This window comes from Vipera berus (genome assembly GCF_964194415.1).
Source record: "Vipera berus genome assembly, chromosome: 2".
NCBI lineage: Eukaryota > Metazoa > Chordata > Lepidosauria > Squamata > Viperidae > Vipera > Vipera berus.
In genome coordinates, this window is record NC_138203.1 from 240,874,550 (window position 1) to 240,896,940 (window position 22,391).

The following is a 22,391-nucleotide window of genomic DNA, read 5'->3' on the forward strand; positions in this document are numbered from 1 at the left end:
GCAACTTCCTAAATCATATACTTTCATGCAGCATTGATCCATTCCATATACAGGTAGTCCTCGACTTACCGCAGTCCGTTTGGTGACCGTTCAAAGTTACAGCGGCATTGAATAATGTGACTTACGACCATTTTTCACAGTTACGACCTTTGCAGCATCCCCATGTGAACAAAATTCAGATGCTTGGCAACTGATTCATACTTACGACTGTTGCTGTGTCCCACGGTCACGTGATCACCTTTTGTGAACTTCTGAAAAGCAAAAGTCAATGGGGAAGCCAGATTCACTTAACAACCGTGTTACTAATTTATCAACCGCAGTGATTCACTTAACAACTGTAGCAAGGAAGGTCGTAAAATGGGGCAAAATTTACTTAACTCATTTAACAAGAAATTTTGGCCATAAGTCGAGGGCTACCTGTAACCATTTCTTTTTTTTAAAAAAGCAAAAAAAAATGAGAGGGAGCTTAGTAAATAAAAAACAGGATCCTTCCAATACTGAATACCACTTCTTAATACTTTGGGGAAAGAAAAAACATATAGTTATATCTAGAGTTTATGTGCCTCTTCGGTCCAGTGGAATTCAGAGCAGTTTACATTTTTCCTTTACAGTAAGAAACAAGTTAAAATAATATAGTATTATTTTTAAAGCTATACCAAGTCCAATGCCAAAAAAAACCCACCATCACATAGCCCTATTGGAAGACTCTTTCCTAAGTCCCCCTGGAATAATGATATTTGTGTGGTTTTCCTGAGAAGACACTGGACAGCCATGTATAGGGCAGGGGTGTCAACTGGCGGCCTGCGGGCCAGATGCGTCATGGCAAAACCACGCCCACCCCATTGCCGGCAATGGAAAAAAGGTGCGATACGTCGCAACACGTCACGTGATGTTGCGAGTTTGACACCCCTGGTATAGGGTTTCCTGCCTTAGCAGGGGATTGGACTAGATGACCTCCAAGACCCCTTCCAACATCGTTGTTGTTGTTATTGTTGTTGTTGTTGTTGTTGTTGTTGTTGTTATTATTATTATTATTATTATTATTATTATTATTATTATTATTATTATTAAAAGCAAGAGGGGTGCTATCCCAAAGGCCACAACAAAAGGGTTGTGGAAATCCTGGTCTTCCAGATTTTACTGGATGGAGAAAATCCGCTGAGAAGCAATCCCATAGTTACCCAACCCCTAAACTGACTATGCTCTTCCACCTGTAAAATGCAGTCCAAGCCTAACTTTTATGCCAAGGTATAACTTGCTTGCATGCACATAGGTCACTGCGCACAATTTGCTTCAGATGTATTCTCCAGATGTGAAGTCTAACACGGCTGGTAAGAAAGCAGTTTGAAGAAGGGAACGACGTGAAGGCATGCTGAAATCTATGCAACCTTTGGAACATAATTGTAGAGCAGAGCTCCTAACTCTGACTAAAATAAGTTGCACATTTAGAAGAAATGTTTTCATGTCCTTCTGTGTTTATCGAGGAAAGTGAACTTTGTTTTCCTATTACTGTATTGTAACAAAGGTTGTAAGTCTGCCTGTGGCAGCTGACCAGATGTTTGTGTTCTGCAAGATCATGCAATATCCTCTTTTAAATGTTTTGAAATATACACTACTATGTTTTTAGAGTCTCGTTGAGCCTGATGCAGCTAGGGCTCCCCTATTTGGACTGCAAGAATCCAGACGATAGCTAGATAGCAACAGTGTTGGAAGTTTCCATATATCTTTCCTCACTTTTACGATACATCTGTATTTTCCCCACCCTGCTATGGTAGGTTATGCCAAAAGGACTTCCTTCTCCTCCCCTCCATAACCTTTTGTGCTAGTCCCAAATCTGCTCCAAGATATCCTTTGTCTTGGCCAAAGATTTAAAAGATATATTAGAAATGAAGAATTTCTTCTTTGGGCAGATACTGTTTTATCAGTTGAACAGCACCGTTAGATATAACTATAAACTACATGTAGAGAGTATATTCAACTCAGTGAACTAGAAATTGAAATTTTGAACACTGAAAACATAAATTGTATTATATGTTTTGTGGATTCCCATCAGATGCCTGCGGGCTTGATTTTCCATTTCCTTTGTCCATGACGAAAGATAAATTCTTCAAACTGGAAAGTTCCACTGGGTGAGGGATTGGGGTAAAAGTGAGCCTAAAACTTCATTTTGCCAGTCTATAGCAAATTGATTTGCTGCTGGCTTTGCACGCCACCTAGTGGTAGAAGTTTATGTTTTCTGCAGTTAATTTCACTTCAGTAATTTCTTCCAATCACAAGCCCAACTTGTGTGTTGTATTTGCAGGTATATATAAAATGATGGGACTATGTTCTAAGATCCTTGTTCTTAAAAGATCTTCCTCATCTTCAGTTTCAGGGATTGCCATCCTTTGAAAATCACCACCATCCTTTCAAATAAAAATTGGCAGCTTTCAGGCCCCAAACCCAAAATGACATGTGGTGATTCTTCCAAACAATTCTTTATTGTTTCACAAAATCATACCATACCAAGCACTATATTATCTGCAGCTACAATATACTCTTTGAACTATTTGAGAGGGGCTATCTTTACCCTCTTTATCTCACACATAATATCGGGACTGAGTTGCCTCTTACTCCCCTGCCTTTCACCCTTTTTTCTCTTGGTGATCCATACCTGTATTACATTCCATCAGAGCAGGTCTGCCTATGTGTGCGTGCTAAATCAATATTTAACTCTCTCCTGCCTGCTGGCTTCATCCGATAAATCAGATTGATGTAGTTCCTCTAAATTGGAGCGTCTGTAGTCCTAAATTCATTTGTTCTGCTTAATTATGGCATGTCAACACATGATTTTAAATATTATAAAGTAATTACAGAGTCCACACACTGGGAAAGCAGAATTGATATAGAGATGCAGCCCAGGCCTGTTCTTCAAGGTAGTCGTGTTCCTAGTTGTTCATTTTAGATGCTGGACAAGTCTAGAAAAGGTGAGTCTCAAAATCATGATTCTAGCATGTGCATCTTACAACCTAGGAGGTAATACAATTTGTGTGTCAAATTGCCATAAAAGTCACACACACACACATTGCGTAAATAGCATTTGAAAATAATAAAATGGGAAAATAATACATTTCTGTTTACTATTGCGGCTTGGAATCATATTTCATATTTTAGGGCATCCAGAATCCTGCTTTGTGAGTCGACAGCCATATAAATATAATGAATAAATAAATATACTCCATGGGAGCCTGCAGGACTGCAAGATGGGCAAATGATGATATATATATTGTGATTTGCCATTCATACATATGTATCATGATTTCATACAGTGTTGGAGCATTCACTGCTTCTGGAGGCAGGTTGTTCCACTGGGTAGTGTCTTAATCTGGGCTGGGTAGTGTCTTAATCTGAATCACTTTCTAGAAAAGTTCCGAATTGGCAAAAGTTCCCCTCTATTGCTGCAGGTACACATTCCAATCACACAAATGATTTCAACTCGAAAGAGACACTGGTTCTAATCCTAAATGGTGGGCCAGTCACAGTGTATCCTTTATTCCAACACCTGTATTCCAACAGCTGGTGAGGAACTTAGATTGCAGACTTGAACCACTTTCTGTGTTTCCTCTCAAGTTGAGGAAGTGTTTATCTTTTACCTGAATAATTGTGGTTAATGAAAACCTGCTACTACACAAAGTACACCCAAGTAGAAACCAATCTTGAAAATTGTTTTTAATTTCTTGTTTAAAAAAATGCCTCTCTTCTGCATGCTGTTTCCTTTCTTTAGGATAAAACAATTTATTAATTTACACTCTGACTGCTAAGTGAAATCCATGGCACACTTGCAATATTTTTTTCAAACACAGGGAAATAGGTGAGGATATCTAAGATTTTATCCCAATCTTTTGACTGTGAATATAAGGGCCATAGCAGGTCTCCCATCTAGAAATAGCTATTAGGACAGTCCTGTGTTTCTAGTACAGGGCACAGCCAAGTAGCCATATTTAATTACAATCTACCAATTCTTGAACCTGTAGGAAAATATGCCACCATAAATTGTCCTGCCCTGATATATGAACTCTCCCCTGCCTTAGTAGTGAGGCCAAAACCTTACAAGTTTTCATAAGCTTCTTCATAAGTTGAAGAAAGTGACTGGTGGATTCCCCTCCCTACATTTCCCTTCCCAGTGAGTGTCTCCCTTGCTGTCACCATCAAATGCTTTCCGTAAAGTGTGGCTTGGCTCAGCTGGGTGCTGTCAAATTGCCAGGTTGCAGCCATGTCTGAAAAAATAGGCTGACCACTCACAGATCTGGAGCAAGAGCACTGGGCCAAGCTGATCTCATGCCCACGAGGAAAGAGGGATTGCAAGGAGGCAACCTTGTTGTGTTGTGTGAAGCACAAACTTGTTGGGAGGGACACCACAAGTACTCCCTCCTATGCTTTAGTCCATGTTCCTCCCCCACCACTATGACCCTCACTCTAGCTACCAGTCACAAGGATGGTCATGGGAGAACACTGGATGGAGCGAGCAATGATTCAGCTCCATCTTCACCAAGTGTTGCAAAGACAAGTCAGTGCAGGCAGGAACGGCCACTACCAACAGCAATGAGAAGTAACTTGTGTAGAGCAGGCAAAATGCCTCCCACCCACCCAGTAATAAAAACAATAAAGGGTAACACCACGTAAGACCTCTTGCAGCAAAAGCAGCAGAAGTATAGCTTACATTTATTGAAAACAGATTCAGCAACAGTTTGTTGGCAGAATCCAGCTTTCTAAACTGACCTCCGATGCAAGGGAAGACTGGTGCTCTTTAAAAGTGTCCTATTTTTAATTACAGGTTGACAGAGTTCTTTCAAAGGAAAAAAAAACCCTAAGATTTCCTATAGAAGGAGCCTGCACAAGACCTGACGTGCCGTGCCTTTTGTTCCGTATCATCAGCCACATTGTTGATGAAGTATGCTGGATTTTATCAATGGCAAAATCCATTGTGTCAGGCAAAGAGGAAAATATTACTATAAAAAGCAAAAATCTGCAGTTGACTCTAAACTACTTCTCTGGAGGGCTGGGAAGGACAAATTGGCAATTTCATGGGACCTATCATATAAAAATTGTTGCCAAGGAAGCATTTTGCCACAATGGCTGGGCTAGGAGGGTAGCAAAAAAAATGGTGCTTTCTTCTGAGATTTCACTTCATTTTTTAAATTATTTTTACTGTATTTTTTTTTAAATTAAACTTTTACAAACCACATAAAAACTAACACAAACTAATCAAGAGCAAAAGAAAGAAAAAAAGAAAAGAATCCAGAAGAAATAGAAGTTTCCAATTTTCTTTGCAGAAAATAGAAGTACAATTGTAAAATTATCTTTCTTTCTCTACGATTACAAAAAAAAACGCTTTACTATTTTCTATGATCCCTTTTTTCTAATCATCAAAACCATAAAAGTGCATTTTTCCCCTATTTCATGCAAACACAAGTCTATAAATGCAGGTACTATTTTTTTTCCTAATTAAAGCAGTTAATTTAACCATCTCTACATCATATTGACCAATCACTCCTCAGGCTTGAGCCTTTCCACTTTTGAGCATATAACAGTCTTTCTGCAATCGTCATTCTGAGCTTTCATTCTATCACAGACTAAAGCAGGGGTGTCAAACTCAATTTCATTGAGGGCCGCATCAGCATTGCGGTTGCACTCTGGGGGCCGGGTGGGTGTGGCCTGGGTGGGTGTGGCCTACTGGGTGGGTGTGGCTAGAGTGCGTATGGCCTACTGGGTGGGTGTGGCCAGCTCTACATCGTTCGCATCAAGGGTGCCTATGGGGGCCTGGGCAGGAGTGGGACAGATCTGGGGGTCTCTGGCAGAAGGAGAGTCTCTGGGCCAGGGCCAAGGCAGCGGGGGCCATTCCCTCACTGTTTCCAGGATGGCTTTGTGGGCCACATAAAACCACTTTGCAGGCCGGATCTGGCCCCTGGACCTTGTGTTTGACATGTCTGGACTAAAGGATCTAGTTAAATAATTTCATTCCGCAAACCTCAGATATTACGACTTTTTGTTCCAACCAAATGAGATTAAAACAAACAGAAATACAGCCTCAAAACTATTATCCAAGTTTTATTTGTTGAACAACTTTGTATTTGTTTGTATGAAATAAGTTTATATTTCATAAATTTATATTGCCACCCAACTAGGTGACTCCTGGAGGAAGCCTTATTTTCTAAGGTGGACTTTTTTTAAAAAAACACTATTTCATGAGATTCCTCTTTTGTGGAATTTTCCAAGTCTGCTCACTCTCTGGTTCAATATGGCTTTTGGCTGACATCTAGTGGTCATGAAATTCCATTGTGAAACAATGAACACTGTCCACTGTTTCAAAGTAAAAATCTGTGAGATGCTCTGAAATATTTTGCTCTTGCCCCAAATTTTGTATTGCCTCCATTTCCCATAGTAGAGGATGGAGTGCAAAAACTTTGCAAAGCAATATCATATCTCATTGTCATTAAAAACAAAATAGATACTTGTCTAAATACATAAGTTTTGTTTTATTTTATTTATTTTAATTCCATTTATATCCCGCCCTTCTCCGAAGACTCAGGGCGGCTTACAAGCTTAGCAGTAGCCTTCATTCTATGTATATGCCTGCTTATTAGGGCTTTCACACACACCCCCAAGCGGCATTATTACAAAGTCAGCTTAATTGCCCCCAACAATCTAGATCCTCATTTTACCTACCTCGGAAGGATGGAAGGCTGAGTCAACCTTGAGCCTGGTGGGATGTGAACCTGCACTAATTGCAGGCAGCTGGTGTTACATTAAGAAGTGATACATTTATAGGAAACTAGCAACTTTATAAGGGACGTGGTGGCTCAGTGGGTTAGAATGCTGAGCTTGTCGATCAGAAGGTCGGCAGTTTGGCGGGTCGAATCCCGAGTGACGTGTAACAGAGTGAGCACCTGTTACTCATCCCAGCTTCTGCCAACCTAGCAGTTCAAAAGCACATAAAAATGCAAGTAGAAAAATAGGGACCACTACGGTGGGAAGGTAACAGCGTTCCGTGCACCTTTGGCGTCTAGTCATGCCGGCCACATGACCATGGAGTCGTCCTCAGACAAGTGTTGGCTCTTCGGCTTTGAAACGGAGATGAGCACCGGCCCCTAGAGTCGGAAACGACTAGCACGCAAGTGTGGGGGAACCTTTACCTTTACCTATAGCAACTTTACAGCAATAGTTATATTGAAGCGGTGTGGGTATATCGACTGGTGGGATTCAGCCGGTTCGCACCACTTCAGCAGAACCGGTAGCTAATTTCATCTGAGTTGGCTCGGGAGTTCATGGCTTCCATGACGGCCATGGACCTGACGCAAGTAATTTTGGGACCGACTCATGAGGGAGGCCACACCCTTGACCTAGTTTTCTTATCTGGACGGTGGTTAGATGATCTTGGTGGGGGCTCTCCAATTATTATGCCCCTGTCATGGACCGATCATCATCTCCTGTGGCTGGTCTTCCGTTTTGCCACCCCCCGCCGTGGGTGTTTGGAACCAATTAAATGGTACCACCCCAGACGCTTAATGGATCCCCAGAGGTTCCAGGCAGCGCTGGGGTCCCCACCTGCCTCCCTTGCTCACAGCTCGGCAGATGCCTTAGTGGAAGCCTGGGAAAGGACGGCCACTGAGGCTCTTGACCGAGTTGTACCCCTGCGGCCCCTGACCCGGTGCAGATCCCGTCGAGCTCCATGGTTCTCTGCGGAGCTTCGGGAGATGAAGCGTCGGAGACGGGGCCTAGAGAGCGGTTGGAGGTCCAGCCGATCCGAATCCGACCGATTGCGACTAAGAGCCTACATTAGGTCTTATCTCGCTGCGATAAGGGAGGCGAGGTCTAACCACTTCGCCACCCTTATCGCGTCCGCAGATAATCGCCCGGCCGCCCTGTTTAGGGTGACTCGCTCCCTCCTAAATCAGGAGGTGAGGGAGGATCCCTTGCAGGGTCGTGCCGAGGAGTTTAACCAACATCTGTCGGACAAAATCGCTCGGATTCGGACCGGTCTGGACTCTGACTGGGCAGAGTCTGACGATCAGGACACTGGCGGTCTTGTCGATATCATCTGGGAGGAGTTTGATTCTGTGACTCCGGAGGAAGTGGACAGGATCATGGGGAGGCTGAGCACCACCACGTGTTTATTGGACCCGTGCCCTTCCTGGCTGGTTTATGCAGCCCGGGAGAGGACACGCAGCTGGTTCCAGGCAGTTATATCGGCTTCTCTGAGTGAGGGTAGCTTCCCCGCCGTCTTGAAAGAGGCGGTGGTGAGGCCTCTCCTCAAGAAGCCTGCCTTGGACCCAGCTGTATTAAACAACTTTCGTCCTGTCTCCAACCTTCGCTTTCTTGCGAAGGTTGTTGAGAGTGTGGTGGCGCATCAGCTCCCTCTGGTCCTGGATGAAGCGGATTATCTAGACCCGTACCAATCGGGTTTCAGGCCCGGGCACAGCACGGAGACGGCATTGGTCGCGCTGGTGAATGATCTCTGGAGGGCTCGGGACAGGGGATATTCCTCTGTCCTAGTCCTATTAGACCTCTCGGCGGCTTTCGATACCATCGACCATGGTATCTTGCTGCGGCGTCTCAGGGGATTGGGAGTGGGAGGCACAGTTTTACAGTGGTTCTCCTCCTATCTCCAGGGACGTTCGCAGTCGGTGTTGGCAGGAGGACAGAGGTCGACCGCGAGGTCTCTCATTTGTGGAGTTCCTCAGGGGTCGGTCCTCTCGCCTCTCCTGTTCAACATCTACATGAAACCGCTGGGTGAGATCATTCGTGGCTTTGGAGTTGGGTATCATCAGTATGCTGATGATACCCAACTTTTCCTTTCGACCCCAAACCACCCCAGTGATGCCCTCAACGTGATGTCCCGGTGCCTGGAGGCGGTTCGGGTCTGGATGGGGAGGAACAGACTCCAACTCAACCCCGACAAGACTGAGTGGCTTTGCATACCTTCATCCCGGGTTTATTCGGATGTTCCACCTCTGGCTATGGGGGGTGAACTATTACCCCCCGTAGATAGGGCTCGCAACTTGGGAGTCCTCCTAGATTCACGGCTCACCTTGGAAGACCATATAGGAGCTGTGACTAGGGGGGCCTTCGCCCAGGTTCGCCTGGTGCGCCAGTTGCGGCCCTATCTTAGCCGGGATGATTTGTGCACGGTCACTCATGCGCTCGTGTCCTCTCGTCTGGACTACTGCAACGCTCTCTACATGGGGCTGCCCTTGAGGACCACCCGGAAGCTCCAACTGGTACAGAATGCAGCCGCGAGAGTTGTGTTGGGAGTCTCCCGATACTCCCACGTTACACCGCTGCTCCGTGAGCTGCATTGGTTGCCAGTTGTCTTCCGGGTGAGATTCAAGGTACTGGTAACAGTGTTTAAAGCCCTTCATGGCATGGGGCCGGAGTACCTTAGGGAACATCTGCTGCCGGCATCAAGCTCCCTGCGCCCTGTGCGTTCCCACAGAGAGGGCCTCCTCAGGGTGCCACCGATCAGAGAATGTCGATTGGTGGCCCCCAGGGGGAGATCCTTCACTGTGGGCGCTCCGGAGCTGTGGAACCAGCTACCGGTAGAGCTCCGGATGGCGCCCGATCTTCGCTCCTTTCGTCGCGATCTCAAGACGTTTCTGTTTGTTCAAGCCGGCCTAGCCTGATGGGGATTGGTGGGGTTTTTTAATTTTGTGCTTTAATTTTAACTTGGTGTTTTAGAATTTTATTCCAACTGTTTTAATATGGGCAATTATTTAATCTTGTTTTAACGTTTGTATTTAGTATTTTATTCTGCCCTGTGAACCGCCCTGAGTCCTCAGGGAGAAGGGCGGTATATAAATATTATTAAATTAAAATTAAATTAATTTTTTGTTGCCCAGGCCCAGAACGGACTTCCAGAAGCGGCATCCACACAGAGAACCGGTTGTTCACATATTTGAATCCCACCACTGGGTATATCCCCAAATCCATTAAGACCCTACTTTTATTAAGCCATTTCAAAGTTAGACAGCTATTGCAAGCTGTTGAGTTTCAAGAATCTTCATCGCCTCAGAAAAGGAGGAGGCAACATATGTAGGTAATCTGATGCCATGTGTGCATCTTGCTATAATATCAGATGGAGGTTCACATGTGGAAGTTTATGAGCTACTGAGTAGTAGTAAAAGTAGTAGTGTTAAAGCCTCAGAAAGCTTGCTGGGAAATAGAATTAAGCGTTTATACATAATAATAGAATTAAAATAGTAGTAAATTTGGAAGGGACCTTGGAGGTCATCTAGTCCAACCCCCTGCTCAGGCAGGAAACCCTATACCAATTCAGACAATGTTTCTTAAAAACATCCAGTGTTGGAGCATTCACCGCTTCTGGAGGCAGGTTGTTCCACTGGTTAATTATTCTAACTGTCAGGAAGTTTCTCCTTAGTTCTTGGTTCTTAGTTCTACATTCTTTATGGAAATATAGTATGTTCTCATTTTTTTAAGGGTCTCTGGGTTTCTTGCCAGGTCATCATTTCTTAACTATTAGTCCTCTGAAACCTTAAACAGCAAGAAATTGACTTAATTTTGGCACATTTTTGCTAGCTAGAAAAAGTATATGAATTGCCATTTTAGATTTTAAAAAATACTATCCTAACTAACACAGATCAGAACAGTCATTTCAGCTACTAAAATGATATTTATGAAACACAGGAATTATTTCATACAAGAATATAGGAATTTTTTTTGTTCCTCCTTTAACTTTTTGACAATGAATCTCATGGAGGAATCAGGGCAGCATAGTGGGATGAGAAAGATTCAGTTACAAAGTTCTCAGTCTTACCTTTCTCTGAGAGATGCTGTGAGGATTATATGGGGAGGGAGAATCATAGGTCCCATCTTGACCTTTTGGAGAAAATGGAGAGAGAAATGTAAATAATAAAAAGGGGTAACAAATCAGTATCTGTGATGGTTAAGCAGTGATGCTCAGGATCTATTTCCACACTGGAGGTTTATGATGCCAACCCCCTTGTTCTGGTCAATGAAGACAAGCTCTACATCATGCCCACAATGGCTGGGAGAATAGCTTAAAGCAAGGGTCCTCAACCTTGGCAACTTTAAGACTTGTGGACTTCAACTCCCAGAATTCTTCAGCTTTGCTGGCTGAGGAATTCTGGGAGTTGAAGTCCACAAGTCTTAAAAGTTGCCAAGGTTGAGGACCCCTGGCCTAAAGTGCAAACATGGAAATGGCCTAGATTTTGCCAAAGATTCTGTTCAAGGTTTTAGAAAGAAGACATGCTATGTTCTTCATAGAACTGGAACATTTCTGAATCCACATTTTCTTTCTTTGCCAGAAACAAAGCAACAAGTCTTGGAATTCCTTTGAAAGCCTACACATTTATTATTCCTGAAATTTCTATGGTTTCAAGGAAGTCAACTTTGATCAACAAGAACTTATGCAATAAGAAATGCATCAGTCTTTAAGGTACTTTATTTTAAGAATTAAAATAGAATTAAAAGCTTGAGAATTATTTCCCCCCAAGTCTTAACCCAAAGAGTTTTATGCACTGGTCAGAGCCCATTGGAGTTGGTGAAGAGAAGAGAAGAGAAGAGAAGAGAAGAGAAGAGAAGAGAAGAGAAGAGAAGAGAAGAGAAGAGAAGAGAAGAGAAGAGAAGAGAAGAGAAGAGAAGAGAAGAGAAGAGAATAATGCAAAAGGAAAAAAGAAAATAACAAAAGAGAAAAAAAGTAGAAAACCCAAAATCACAGAAAGTAAGCATCTCAATGCTCAGAAGGTATTCCAAAGAGGAATGAAATGTTGAACTGAGGGACTTGTTATTGAAGGTATGTGTGTGTGTAGTCAAGACAGAAGGTGAGGAGCTGTACTCCGCCAATGTAGCAGATACTGTAGGAAATCTCAGACAGACCAGGGAAAGCTGATCTGAGAGAGACAAAGACTCAAAGGAGGCAATCTTGTAGTTTTCTGAAAACCTTAACTATGCAGAGGCCATGATGATGATGATAGATGCATTGATAGGAGAAGAGCATTAGCCAAAGACACACCGTATTCGCCCACTGGAGAATTCTCACCAGAAAGAAAAGTCAAGCTGAAAGGAAAGAATGATGTTGCATCACCAGAAGTTGAGCAACTGTTGTTTTCATTGTAAACAACCAACTTCAAAACCAGGTATTTGAAAGAAAAAACTGAAAAAAATCAAAACAAGTGACTCTGGTCAAGGACAGCTGATAGAACAGTTTGGTGCTGCAATAAACTAAGACTCATCTGGAATCAATACATTTCTTAAACACCTTTGTATCTAATATTACTGCACATAGGAATATTTAGCATATCTGAGCTGATATTTCAATATCTTCAATCTTCTGATACTCCCATAACCATGATGAGATGTGCAAAGCAGATCATCAAGAATGCAGGAACTAGAATGGGGGAACCTCACTGGATGTACAGAAGATGTGTTGGGAATGAAAAGCTGAAGAACAAGCTGGCCAGAGGACAAAGGCCAACTGTAAGTTTGCATTTCCTGTCTCCCACAAAGAACACAGTGTGGCTAATACAAAAGGAGCTACACCAGGGGTCTTCAAACTTGGCCCTTTTATGCTGGCTGAGGAATTCTGGGAGCTGAAGTCCACAAGTCATAAAAGGGCCAAGTTTGAAGACCCCTGAGCTACACAGAAGGCCTTTTTCATTACTTTTACTAGACATCCCAGAGCTACTAAGAAGTTGTAGTGGATGATCCTGTGGCCCAACAGATAAGGTAGTAAACACACAGAATAATTTAATTAATATTATTTCTGGCAGTTCAAAAGATAGCCAGAATAAATGAATGACACACATGCACACACATGCACGCAGACAGAAATACATAACATATTTTTTCAGCATTTAGATATAATCTCTAAAGACAATGGGCAGATCCTCCTTCCATTGTTTTGTTTCTGGTGGGTTCAGTAAAGCCAGCTTCCACCACTTCCTTTCCACTGAGTCAGAGTTATTCCTGTCCTAAGAACCCCCTTCTCATCTCATCTTTAAGGTGTTTGTATAGCGTGAGGTGCTTCCTCTTCTGGCCCAAGAGAAAGCTGGCTGGCGCAGTAGAGCTGATGCAATTTATATGGTAGTTTGAGGGGGAAAGACCGGAGTCCTTGCATCCTGTACAGAGAGGTTATTAGAAGTTCCACCTGGATGTAGAATGCAGTAATGTAGGAAACCCAGAAAAGTAAAGTTATCCTAATTTCCTGTTGTTTCAGGCTCTATCAGCTGACGATGCAAGTCTGTGTTTCAGATCAAAAGAATCATATCCCGCAAAGCTTCTGGATACTCAGGAAAGCAAATTCCACTTAAGATCTTCTGGAGAAATTACACACCTTGCAACTGCATCCACATCCACGCATTAGCAATTGATACCCTTTGTGCAAAGGTTTAGCCATTTAGTTTGGCATGTGCTTCATTTAACTGAAATCTCTCTTTCTTTCTTAATTTCATGAAATGCTATCCTCAGTTGATAGTAAGGGGAAATGTTATGTAAAGAGAGGGGTGTAAAGGTCTTAGAAAGTAAATATGCTATTGGCTACTCAGAGCCCAAAATGGCCAAAGTAAGGGGAAATAATGGACTCCTTCTGGTTTTGATATGCTATTCTAATACTTCAGGAGGATATATTTTCTGGAGAGGGAAAGGCATTCCCAGGTTTAATTCAATCCCCCAACATGAATTTGCTCATAAATATCTACTTTGGCTGTTTTGCTCCTGAATCAAGGGCCCCTTTAAAAATCCCTTTGTGTTGATATGACCATCTGAGGTCAGCAAGAGCAAGCCCTGGTGAATTAAAGGTTATCCTATTTCTGAGCCAGATTACTATTTATTTATATTCTTGAATAGAGAGTGGCCTGTTTGCCCTTTTCCTCCTCAAATATCCACTTTAGTTCAGTTTAGGGATTTTACCATAACTATTGTCTTATTAAAATAAGTAGTATAGCTTTGAACATTTGTTTTAGAAGAATGGAATGGAATGGAATAGAATAGAATAGAATAGAATAGAATAGAATAGAATAGAATAGAATAGAATAGAATAGAATAGAATAGAATAGAATAGAATAGAATAGAATAGAATAGAATAGAATAGAATAGAATTTATAGGAAATAGAATGCTTCTAGAGATTAACCATCTTTTGAGATAATGCTTACAAGATGGTGGACTCATTTCAGAATGAAGGCCCAGTCTTTATTGTACATGCGTGCATTGGGGATCCCCTGAATATGTCCACATACCAAAATTCTGCTAATTTTCATCTTTGAAGCTTGGCAGCAGGTTTCACACAAGACCACATCTCTGCAGTAGAATCCTCAGGAGCTGGAAGCATTGATTTTTGGTAATGGGTCAGTCCTCTGGAATGGCATCCTATTTGTGGGTCATCTCTAAAGACTAAGATTGGGGAATGGGGGTTGGGGGTTGGTGGCCTGATGGTATGTGCCATGTCTAGGTTTTAACTGTTGTATGCCTTGTGTTTTTACCAGTGAAAGTCCTGTGATTGTGTAATATATTTTATATTATATGTTATGAAATATATCACAAACACAATATAAGTCATGAATATAGAGGGCCTGTAATACAACCATAGTTAGCCTTTTCATGAACTCACTGGGAAGCTCACGTTGTTGTAATGTGTATACTACTGGTACGGAAAGATTCTGAGTGCGTGCATGAATGATTTATTGTTGGTGATACCAGGTGAAACATTAGTGGGCATAAGGAGTGTAGTGGATTGCACTTTTCATGGAGTCTTGAGGGCAAGATGTACCATACATATGAATTTTGAGTAAAGAAGCCTGGACCCCAAAGTTAGAGATGACTCTTGTTGAAGCAAGGGATGCCCTGAGTCTTCTTCCCAGCCCACTCTAACACAGCCTGTGTTGAGAGTGTATGTCAGTATTGTGTGAATGATTGGCCTAGTTGGGCAGCAATACTTACAGCAACTTACTTACAGCCACATGTAGCTCCCATTTCACATCAAGAAAGCTAGCTGGACAGGACTCCAATTGCCACTTTGTCCCATCTGAGCATAAAAAAGAAAATCAAAAGTCATATTTAAAAGAGATGTAGGTTCTTTTCAGTTTATATTAATAACAATAATAAAGTTGGAAGGGACCTTGTCCAACTCCCTCCTCAGGCAGGAAACCCTATACCATTTCAGACAAATGGCTGTCCAGTCTCTTCTTAAAAACTTCCAGTGTTGGAGCATCCTCAACATCTGGAGGCAGGTTGTTCCACTGATTAATTGTTCTAGCTGTCAGGTCACTTCTCTCTTTGGTTAGTTTCCATCCATTGCTTCTTGTCCTGCCTTCAGGTGCTTTGGAGAATAGCTTGACTATTTGCAGTGGAAGTATTCTCTTCTTGGGAATGAGAAACTGAGGTTATAATTGACTAGCAATAATAATAGTGTTGAAAGCAGAACTGCAATAGGAAAAACACATTTGTGCATACATTCTGAAGTATGTATACCTTAATGTACTAGTACAAAAAAGTATTCTGAACCTTGAAGAATAATACAGTGTGAATAAGCATTTTTCCAAGCATCAAACCACCCATACTTGCTATTCATGCAGCAACTACTTGTTATTATTGTTTTCTTTTTCTTTCCCCTATGTACTTTCAAAGTTCCATGTGGGTATATGAATCCCAGCACGGTAAAATGCAGATGGTCTGATTATTGCTATCAAACGTCATGTATTGTGTCTTTTCAGAATGAATCAACTTGTTTTCTTTGTTATCCAACAGGAATAGAGTGTGCTGCAGAAATAGGTAACCTGATAATGCCCGGATATTTCTGAACTACAACTCCCATAAACCCTTCCCATGATGCTGTAATTTAAATATCTGGAGGACACATGTTTGTCTGTGCCTGACGGCCATCAAAGGTGGTGAAAGAACTAGAGGTTTCTTTCGATATACTAAGGCAGGGGTCTTCAAACTTGGCCCTTTTATGACTTGTGGACTTCAACTCCCAGAATTCCTCAGCCAGTGTGCCTGGCTGAGGAATTCTGGGAATTGAAGTCCACAAGTCATAAAGCGGCCAAGTTTGAAGACCCCTGCTAAGGGCATGTTTCCTTTCTTGATTTCTGTGGAACATAATGTCCCATCCTTGCCCTGAAAAAGCCCAACACTGTAGATATTTCCTGAGCCAGGTGCTGTGCAGATGTGTAGATTTTAAACCCAGGATATTCCCAGGCATCCTGGCCCTTATTGAGAGATTTGGAACTCCAATGTCCACTCATCCGAGGTTTCCCAGATTGAGGAAGGCTGCCATAAGAAATTGCAATCTATCTGCAAATTGAATGCACAGATATATAATATTTTCATTTGTTTATTGGACCTTTTATACCTCTAATCCAAAGGCTCAGCGCAATGGGCCAAGTGCCAAATACATCCTTATTCAAAACCCACAATAAATCATTACAGCAAAAGCATTAAAGCCAATCTGCAATAAAATAAAAACAGAGGCATCCATCATTAGCCATACGATGCCCATATGTGGATGAAACATTTATTTTTCACGTAGAGAGAGAGGGCAAGTTTGAGCTCGGAAAGCAGCACATCCCATCACGTCTTTTGACCTGTGCATTTCTCATAGGTCAAAACCATTCCAAGCTGAGCAAAACGCAGTCATCCAGACATTTCTCCACCTCCTGGCCACTCAGCCGATAGACTTTAGAGGAAGCTCAGCCTCGCAAAAAAGAATTTCCATCACGTTCTTGTGACATTTCTAACCACTATCTGAAAGGAAACAACTGGGTGAGACCTCTTGAGAAGTAAGGAGTCAGGCAGCCCCCTGCCTGGGCAGCATAACGGCTGATAACAATGGCGAAGATGATAAGGCTGTTCTGGGGTGGATGAGATAGGCAGGCAAAGGGCTGCTTTATTTTGTGCTGGAAAGCAACAATCTCCTGTCTACACAGGAAATGCTGCTAAGGCAAGCACTGCTTGCGGGTCAGTATGGCAGGACCTCGGTTGGGGGCCCAGCGTCTTGGGAGCCCAGCAGGGAATTGACTGTCCCACTTACAACAGTATAACTCAATATAAGATGGGCAGCTATATAAACGTTTTGAACAAATAAAGAATACTCGATCCTAGGCAATCTCTGCACTGAGAAGCTTGGGGCAAGCAAATGTGGGGCAGTAGGGGAGAAGATACCTGCATCTGGGCCCAGAGAAGAGGAGCGCTGGAGCCTTTAAAAAGGAGCATTGTTTTTAAAGCAGGTGCATTTTTAGATAGTCCTCAACTTACTACCAGTCACTTAGCAATCATTTGACATTAGGACCAGCCTCCCCAGAGATATTCATGACCCAGTTCTGAAGCTCTGATGGCTGCTCAAGACTCGCTGCCGAGAAACAAGCTATGGGTTAGTCAGAAGTCTGTTGGAAAACTGCAAGGCAAGCAAGGTGCCCAGAAAGAGTGCAGAAGTCAAGCAGAATCTATCTCAGGTGACCAGAGTTGCTTTTTCCAGCTCTGTCCTGGCTACAGGCCATCTTCACTCGCTGGAGAGAATCACTGTTCCTTGTGAGGGCCAAGTATTTATTTCTACATGAAGACTATCAGTTTCCCCTCAAGGCTTTTCACCACTTTGAAGTCAGCAGAAAACCATCTCTCCGTAGGTCCTGAAATGCGTGGTTCCCCTTTTCTGATCCCGATTCTGGCTGTCTTCCCAGCTACTGCTGATCACTTGACTGCTCTCCAAGAGAGAAGGGGGCAAAGCCTAACCGTTCTGACACTTTAAAGGACAGTGTCAGAATCCGGAGGACGGGTGGGGAATGCTACTGTACTTTATAACACAGGAAAATGGATTTGCCTCTTGCATTCACCGGCTAGGGATGAGGCAAATCAATGCCAAGGGAGGCCACCAGAACAAAGAGGGCAACAAGCCATGATTGGAATATAAGTACCCCTGGGAAACTGCCGTAGGCTGCAGTGCTGCCTCTGAATGGTTTCATTTTAACTCATTTGACTCATAGCTGCTGCTAGAAACTTCCCCATGTGTAATTTGTCTAAAGAATCTTGGTCCTAACCTTCTCTCTCACCGTGAGATCATGTTCCATTTTTATATTTAGATACATATGGTGTATGTGTTATGGAAGGATGTAAGTTCCAGTCTTGTTTCTCTCTCTCTCTCTCTCTCTCTCTCTCTCTCTCTCTCTCTCTCTCTCTCTCTCTCTCTCTCTCTCTCTCTCTCCCTCCCTCCCTCCCTCCCTCTCTCTCCCTCCCTCTCTCTCTTTCCCCCCCTCCCCGTCTCTTTCTCTCTTGATTGAGACAGCAGACCTTCCCTTTTGGAAGCCCATCTTTTCATCATATTTCTCTTAACACTTGCATTGCTTGATTTTGAAGGCAAGTCTATCTCAAAGGCTGTCATCTTGGCTTCATGTTTTGTACCCCCTGATAGGTGCCAAGAGGCTGAAGAACGCCTGTGTTCCTTTGTATATAATAAGATTTAATCATTACACTGTGTTGTCACATTCTACTTTTCCATGCCTGAACTTTCAAGAATTATATTAAGTGCTGTTTCCACCCCCATCCCCCCTTGGTTCTTTGTGAAACAATATGGTCCTACTGTAACTATGACTCCTTAGCCAACCTGGAAATTCTGGGGTGTTCAGGGGCTAAGATTAAAAAAAAATGTCAAAGTGTAAATAAATGTTTATCTCTTAGGTGTATTAAGGAAGGGGAAATCTGCAAGCATTTCCTCCGTTTCTGTCTGGGCACACCCAAAGCCCAATCACCCAGCAGGATTGTTTCTCCTTGTTTACAGTTCGCACTTCCTCTGGATGCAGGAGCTGTGAGAGCAGAGATTACATTCTAGCCTTGACCCACCAAGTTATCCAAACATCTTGCCGCCCAGCCCCATCCTGTTGATTGGCCAAGCAGGCGATACACACAACGTGTGGGAGAAAAGGAAGCATCAGCCATTTCCAGGGCTCCTGGGTTTTTTCCACTTTTGTAAGCAAATGGTGAGAAAGGAGGACAAACAGATTATGTCCTGTTCCCTCATAAATAGCCCTTACTGTGAAGTTAGGTGACCGGATTGTCATTCATAGGCATATAAAGCCTGTTTTGCGGCACAACCAATATGTTACTCTGAAAATTATGATACTGACCAATGAAGTTTCCTCCCCACCATATATCGTTTTTTTTAACTACACACTATTGCTTGTTTAAACATGTTTTGTTGACTAAACAACAACATTAAGCCGTAAATCACAGTTTCAGAACCACAACAGCTAGTTCTTTTCATTGCATATTTCGTATCACAGCTTAGTGCAGTTTGTATTCCAGCCTTTGAATAAAACACTCTTACTGATTGTCTAATCTTCACCTTCCCCCTCAGTTGCCAATTTTTTGGTCCCCCCCCCCACCTCACTAATCTCCTGGGTTCAATTGCCACGGTGGTCAAGGATGATGGCAACTAGTCGCCAACATATTTTCTGGACTCCCATTTGGGCCAGATTGATTTAAAGCATGCCAATGACTTTGTGTCTTGCAACTTTACTTTCAGCACATCCTGTTAGAATATGTGGATAAAAATAGAAGTCCTCCAGGGCCAGAAAGTCAACTTGTTTATAAAATGTTGAATGTGTGCCATTTGTTCTTTCCTAACAGCTACATCCCTTTTTCTCTCTTCTCCTTGTGCAATTGCTGGCACTGCCAGAGTTGTCTAGCCTTCAACAATGCGGAGCACAGCTCTTGCCCACATGCCTGTGATCGGCTGTTTCTGCGAGAGGTAAGCGTGAGATATGGCACAGGCATTGATCTCCAGCAGCTGCAGGCAGGGGTGGAAAAGAAAACAGGGGAACAGTGTACGCAGGGGTGTCCCACCTTGGCAACTATCAGACCTGTGGACTTCCAGAATTCCCCAGAAGGAATGTTGGGGGGTGGGTGGGGTTAGACACCTGTTGTAAAGGAAACTTTACTAGATGTACCAAAACACTCTTATTGTCTAATCTTCACCTTCCCCCTCAATTGTCACCTTCTCAGGTGACCCTGAAGACACAGATAAACCTCCAAATGGCCTCAATGGCTCTCTAAAACAATGCAAATGACCGGTTGTCTGCAAGGAATATAAATCTTCTCATTCTCCACCATCCACTCAGAGCTGAAGAAGCTTCTTGGATGAGAAGCAAAACGTCTTCAAAGAAAAACAAGAAAGTTCAGTTGCCTCCTGAAAAAGCACCTTTGGGGCAACCACAGTAATATTTGTGGGGCAAAGGATTCAATGAATCCACTATTTTAAATGAAGCTTCTAATATGAGCCCTGCTTAAAAGAGCCTTGGTGGAGCAGTGGGCTAATGCCTCCTTCAGTAACACCAGCTGCCTGCAATTAGTGCAGGTTCGCATCCCACCAGGCTCAAGGTTGATTCAGCCTTCCATCCTTCCGAGGTAGGTAAAATGAGGACCCAGATTGTTGGGGGCAATAAGCTGACTTTGTAATAATGCCACTTGGGCCCCCCCGAAAGCCCTAATAATAAGCAGGCATATACATAGAATGAAGGCTATTGCTAAGCACATTGATTTGTGCTTTAGATTGTAAGCCGCCCTGAGTCTTCGGAGAAGGGCGGGATATAAATGGGATTAAAAATGGCTTGATTTCCTTTTATTTCGGATAGCTTAGCATTATTTTACTGTTTGTTCTTTCCACCATCACCCCCACCCCCACAAAATAAATGAATTCCACAGACTTATTAGGAAAGAGAGACTTTGTCATGGGTTGTTGAATAAATCTATCCTACGTTATTGATGATAATTTGAAAACGGCAGTGTTTGGGTTTATGCAATACCTTAAAAACCAAACTATCAAGAGCACTGGGGTTGGATAGTATAAATACACAAATACACACAAACAAACATGCATACATACATACATACATAAGCAAGAAATGTGCTTTGTGGGACCAAATCTTCATTAGATCTTTTTCTCTATTTACAGATAGTTCCTGGTACTCCAAGCAGGATTCTTTACACTCTTTCCAGCAAAGGCCTGTGTTGGAAGAAAAATCGCTTTTAATGTGCAGATCTGCCATTCATTCATTTGACTCTTTGTTTTGGCACTCTGCGGTCATGCGGAGTTCGAACCCCAGGTTTCAGGCATCCTTCCTGACTCTTAATTTCCTTTTCAGCTTAGCATTTCATTCTAATTCTCTTCAATTATCAAACTGCCAAGAGCCTCAGTCACTCTTGGAGGTGGGCTTTTGTATGTAGTGCACGTTTTGCCCCATCCAACACTTGCAGGTACTGGTGGAAAGGTATTTTTCGATCCAGGTTTTGGAAGCCCTGGGCAGTTTCCCAAATGTACTCTACGAGAGGCGAGGTTGTTCTTTTGCTTCCTGGTTTCCAAAGGTTTAAGTGTCTTTTTGGAAGAAGCGTCTATACCTCTATGCATCTGAAAAGTCAAAGATGAAACCATTTTAAGGCTAATTTGAAATTCTGACTTCTCCTGATTCTCTAGCTTGCTGCCTGCACAATATTCATCTTAGCCAAGATATTTGGGAACAATAATCTAGAATTTATGCTCCCAAAGTCTTTTTTCCTCTTTGTGATTTCTAGCGCTATGCTGGCCCAGTAAATTCCTTATGTATTGTTCTCTTAAGCAGTATCCAATCTCACTTCCCATCTATCACACAATGAAAAAGCCATGCAGATCTAAGTTAGCAGCTGAGGGAAGGGTAGCTTTGTATAAGCTGGTAAATAAATCAAGTTATAAACACCTGTGTGGAATCTGAATTCAACAGCCCAGGTCCAACAGACAACACATCTGGAGTCTGGATTTATGCCTCCTCGCCATGCAGACAAAATTATGAGCTGTCTTTAGTCAATGATTTATTATTTCCAGGATTAGATATAGTGGTATTATTCAAATAGGATAGGGTAGGATGTTGGTTCAAACTGCAGTGCCCTGCACTTATGTCATCAGAGTAACCCTTTCCATCTGTCCGGTGACCTGTTTGAGCTAAAGAGATCTGTGTGCCAAAGCAAGCAGTAAGCAGTCACTAGTATATCATTCATTGGGACAAGAGCCACGGAACATTCAAAAGCAACCTGGAGGATAGCCACTGTCTTCCTGTACTATACATCTTTCAGTGGCATGTTGCTATAAGCAGCCTCATTACCCATGGGAAGATGCAGACAAATCTTACGTACCTAAAATACTCTTTCCAAAACTTTTGGTTTTCTGGCTGAGCAACTCTATGGGCTTCAGGTTATCTAGCCAGGAGCCAGAGAGTATGCAGGATCTCTGACTTTTAACAGCAGAGTAATTAGGGTCCCCGTTAGGCAAGTAGGATAAAATCTTACTCCAATCCATCCCCCCAACAAAGGATGAACCTTCATAATACAAAGAAGATGCTGAGGCCGGGCCCAGAAAGAGTGC